We start from the raw sequence: 5,589 nt of genomic DNA, 5'->3' as shown, positions 1-5,589 counted from the left end.
GAGGGTCATTTTCCCTAATTCAAGATAACCTTTCTCTTCTCGTTCGTAAACAAGAAGGGTGTCTTTCGAGACATCTCGCTTATATTATCATAAAACCGGGGTTACGTCCAGTAACCTATAGTTTTATTTCAAATATTTCACTCGATGTCTCGCTATGGGAGATATAATACACTCCCTGATTGTTATCTCGAAGTCCAGAGTAACCAGCCTAGGGGCTTGATCCCCGTGTCTGGAGGCTACACTAAGGACCGTACTGTATGCGCCACAGGGGCTGCAGTTACGTCCAAACTGTAGAACCTGGCAAATGTCAAGGCCTAACCCAACATGCCACACTGCAGACATCTCAGATGGAGACCCCCCCGAAGAGGGCCCATGATGTCGCTATTTCCCTTGTAGAATGTGCCCACAGTCCCACTGGGGCAGCATCCCACCACTGTAATAGGCTGAATAGCCTCTAAAATCCAGTGGGAAAGTGTCTGTTATGCAATGGGCTAGTCCACTATCCGTGGAGCCCATGACACAAATAGCTGATCTGACTTTCTCAAAGCCTTAGATCTGCCAATGCACATTTCCAAAGCCCGAACCGGACAAAGGCAATGTAACCTTTCATCCTCTCATGAGGCGAAAGGAGGCGGATGAAAACGCATTAAAAGGTCACAAGGACACTTGGTACCAAGGGGTTCTTTAGCCCACACCCAGGTCTGGGTCTGACAACCACCCTTGTAGTCCCTTCCTTGAACTGTGTACACTCCCCGTGTACTGACAGTACATGAAGATCACTGAGCTCTACAGTAGTCACTGAAGCCATCAGTAACACAGTCTTGATTGACAGTTGTTCTGTCAATCTGACACAGAGGCTCGGGAAGAGACGTTTGGTCCCTTCATGAACCGACAAATCAGGCAGTGCTGACCCACCGTCTCGGCCTCAAGCAATACGGCAGGCTGAGATAGCCTCCAAGTAGACTTTTATTGTGGAAAAGGCTCTGCCCTTATCCACTAAGTCCTGCAGAAGGACTTAATGGACATGGGTTTGGAACGGCACAGTGCGAGACGCCTATATAGGGTGCGATTTCTCGCACCTCATCTCAAACCGTTCTGGGGTAAACCCCCCTGTACTCAGATTCATCCCCTCATGGGCTGAGCCCAGAGAGTCAGATGTTCTGGTCATGGACAAATTAACTCGTCCCCTACTAGCGTTAGCATGTTTCTGCGTAACGGAAGTAGCCACGAGCGGTCGTACAGGACAGGTTCGACTGACACCCAGTGACCCCATTCTGGGGCCACCAGTATCACCATCAGCCCCTGGTCCCTCACTCTCATGAGTGTGGGAGCCAACAGGGACAGCGGAGGAAAACGTAAAAAGAGTTCCGAGCCATTTGTGCACTAGTGCATTTCGACCCAGAGGCACCGCACCCTCCACTGAGAAGAACAACGGACATCCCGTGTCCTCCAGTGAGGCAAAAGATCCACCAGGGGGCGATCAAACGATCCCAGATCCGTCCTGGTATCTCCGGGTGCAGAGACCAGTCGTCTTGAGAGGAATCACAGATTCCTCCAGCGACACAGCGCTGTCACACATTCCTTTGTGACCAACACACGACCGCAACTGCCCAGCCGTCTTAGCGATACGGCTGAGGCCATCATACCTGTCATTCTCATGCACATTTTGAAGGAGACCCTCCGGCCCGTGCAAAATCGTGCCAGGCAGGACAAAAAGGACTGATCCTTTTCAGTGGCGGGCTGGCTTTGAACAATAGTGAGTTCAGAGTCCTGCCTGTGAAATTCGCTGTTTGTGCAGGCACCAACACGCAGTTGATCCTGAAAACTTGATTTCAGTAGGTGAGACACCACTTTCTGAGTATGCTGCCTTACCGCTGATCCTTGAGTCGGCTTGTAGCAGCCCATCATCTTATGTAAGACGCTATGCGAGTGCCTTCTCTCCTCAGAGGGCCAATCGCAACCTGCGTGAATTCGACAAATACTCTGGGCTGAGGACGTTACAAACGGTAGCACCGTGTATTCGTAATTTTAACCTCAGAACCCTAACAACAGAGATTTCTGTGTGGTGGGTAAAAAGAGCATAAAAATAGGCGTCTTTCAGGTCTATTGATGTGAACCAGTCTCTCTGACGCACCATGCGGAGAGACGGATTTGATAACATCCTGAATTTGAACGCCATTAGATACTGACTGAGGGCTCTTAGGTCCAGTATCGGACGCATCCCCCCCCCCTTCTTTTTGACCAGGAATAGCACGAGTAGAGCCGCTGTTAGCTTGGTCTCTGGGTATTTCCTGTACAGTTCGTTTTCTTAACAGGGAGAATTATCTTCCTGTAGAAAATCGCCCGCCTGTCCCCTGCTTAAGAGAAGATCGCTTCCACTAGCCTGGGGAGGTCTCGAGGCGAACTGTAGTATACATCCCTGGATATAGAGTGCAGCACCTACTGTGGTGTGTTGCACCTTATCCATTCCGATATCATACAGTGGGGTTCCTACAACACTGGTTAGGCTCGATTGTGGTGCCGTGGCGCCATATAGTGGTTGAACAGAGTCGACCGTGAGCCGTTCCCTTGTGGACAGGGCATAATCGTCCTCTCTTCATGGCGAGTATTCGCCCCGCTACCCTGAAGTGTCTGTGAGACCTCTGTGGTAGCGAGCGTGTGTCCCTTATGTTCTGGTTTTGTCCTGTTTCATTTCTTTTTGCCGTGCCCCTGAAATTCAGGCTGTAACGGTTCGAATTTTATTGGAGAAACAGGTAGAGAGGGTTCAATTTCTAATAACCACTCCGATGTCTTGCCAAGGAGACATCTTGGTCATAGTATCAGCGAACCTGGGTTACAGTCGTAACTCATGTTTATACTTACACAACATTATCCACATAATGTATAGTGTGTAAAGTCATTCTCCTTTCCATCGGGCGGTGGAGTGTGTTCGCCCCGCCCGGTCACCAGAACTCCAGGACCACCAGAGAGAGAGGGGGAGGCGGTGTCCACCGTCTCCTCCTGACATAGTCCCAGCCATGTCCCTCTCCTTTCTGTATTTCACTCTTGTAGAGTAGCTACCCGAGGCCTGCCTCTGGCTGGCTAGGGTGCTCCTCCTGGCCTGTAAACTGCAAGCAAGAACGCCTGCCATTTAGGCGACGCGTGCTTCGCAATGGATTTGAGCTCTCGTGTCAGAGCCGTGGCTTCTGACGTGAGGTGTGTGGCAACCCCTTCTTCCACGGGTAGCGGAAGAGTAGGGCTCAGCCCAGGACACGTCAACTGTTGCCCCAGTGCTGGTTGCCAACAGGAGTAGGCATTAAGACCGTTCTCTCATACTGGCTGCGGCTTGTGGCTATAGGCCACGCCGCTGGCAACTCGAGGTCGAGTATGAGTCGTGGGGAGAGGCTCGTTTTACTGGCCAGTCGCCTGCTCAATGACCTGGTTATAGGGGACATATTCTGTACCCCGGAGTAACTTTTGGGCCTCGTCCGTGTCCTCTTCCTAACTTGGTGTAGAAGGGACTGGAAATGTTTGGCCCGCTTTTCTGACGAACCTAGGTTCGGTTAGTCCGCATGCTTGTGCGGAACGGACCTTCCTCACACGGCCCTCGGGCTGCGTGGGTTGGTCCCAGGCAAATAACACATGAGTTGTGTTCGTCGTGACCCGACATTCTATTCCCGCAGACCCCGCACTCTTTCGAGGGACAGGGGTCCCTTCGTTGCTGGACTGCAGCGGTCATTGTTCACAACACGCGTGGAGCCTATTTGTGGCAAGGTCTGTAAACAGGGGAGTCGTGTATGGGAGAAAAAACGTTCTAAGCTTTTATTGTCCCAGAGAAACAACACGATGTCGGTGTTAGCGTGTAGCTAACTGTAGCCTGCCCAGCTGGTAGTTTATGATGCTAGCTGGTGGCTTGCAGAGCTGAAAGAGAAACACTAGGAGCGTTTAACGCTAGTGTGTTTGCTCGGTTTTAGCTCGTGGCTACGAGGCCACTTTAGAGACGAAAACACGATGTGGAGCAGTGATGCTGTCATGTTTTTACTCAGTGATAGCACGTCGTGTGCAAAGCGTGTTGCTAGTGGGAGCTCTAAGCTTACCGATGGCAACGTGCTAAGCAAGCCGGTAGCATATTATGCTAGCTGGCGGCGTACAGGGCTGTCTCTGAAGGAATACAGTAGGAGCGTACTACGCTGGTGTTTGCCCGGTGTTTAGCTCGTGGCTAAAACCACCTCTGGGAGAAAACACGATGTGAAGCAGGTTATGCTGTCGTGTTTACTCTGTGTCAGCACGCAGTGTGTAACGTGTTGCTGGTAGGAGCTTGTTAAGCTTCACCGATGGCAACGCACTAAGCTAGCTGGTAGCGTATTAAGCTGGTCAGAGAAAAGACACATTTAAGAGTGTAAACGCTGGTGTGTTTGTTCAGTGTTTTAGCTCTTGGCTAAGAACCACCTCGGAGAAAAACCACAATGTAAAGCAGGGACGCTGTCGTGTTTGCTATAGCTTGCCAAACGTGTTGTTAGTGGGAGTTTATTAAGCTCACTGGTGACAACATGCTAAAAACTAGCTGGTATCTTATGGCGCTAGCTGGTGGCGTGCAGAGCTGACCCGGAGAAAGCACACTAAGAGCGGACGACGCTGGTGTGTTTACTCGGTGTCAGCTTGTGGGTGAGAAGTCACCCTGGAGAAAAACACGATGTTAAGGTGTCGTGTTTACCCTGTGCTAGCATGGTAGCCTGCAAGAAGTGTCGCTAGTGGGAGCTTGTTAAGCTCTCGGTGACGACATGCTACGCTAGCCGGTAGTATTATGATACTACCCGGTGGCGTCCCGCACTCTTTTCTGCGGGACCGGGGCTCTTGGACCCGGTCCTGCTCCTCAGAGTTGTCGAGGCCACGTTCACGTTAAGCGTTTTAAGCTTTAGGGAACAGAACAGGGAGGAGGGAAAAAACGAAAACACAGGGGTTGAGCGGACTATGCTCACATGTTTGTTTGTTTTTTTTTTTCCCTAGCTAGCTCGTGGCTAACTGTGGCTAGCAGTCTGTGGGGCTGAGGAGAGCTCAGGGCTCTCCCTCTGGCAACCTGCTGCTAGGCTTGAAAGAAACAAACACTGGGGCTGAGTATATTATACTGGCGTGTTGTTCTTTACAGCTAGCTCAGGCCTAGCTGTGGCTAGTAATCAGGGTGAGACTAGGGAGAGTGTATTAAACTCGTCCTTCGAATCACGATTACTATGTAAGCAGACTATGCTTTCTTTTTAGCTTATTAAGCTTGGCTATGGAACGTATTAAGTTCCTAGCAGGTTTTGTAAAGAAAGTCAACACCTACCATCAGTAGCGTCTCGCGGTCCGGGATATTATCCTGTCCTGTTGAGACTTTCGCCGTACTGACTTCATAAGGTGGACTGAGAAGGTGCTTCCTCGATCGCGAACGAGAAGAGAAACTGAATTAGGGAAAATGACCCTCCACTGACTGATATAGGATGAGGGCGGGACCTCCAGTCAGAGGAAGGTCAGTCCAGCCAATAGAATTGTCTGGAAGTTTATGAAGGTGTACTTCTGTGTGATCACGCCGGAGGGCGCTCTCCCATAGCGAGACATCGAGTGAAATATTTG

This window comes from Gymnoscopelus microlampas, assembly GCF_963454915.1.
Source record: "Gymnoscopelus microlampas genome assembly, chromosome: 17".
In the NCBI taxonomy this organism is placed as follows: domain Eukaryota; kingdom Metazoa; phylum Chordata; class Actinopteri; order Myctophiformes; family Myctophidae; genus Gymnoscopelus; species Gymnoscopelus microlampas.
This window is presented reverse-complemented; position numbering follows the sequence as displayed.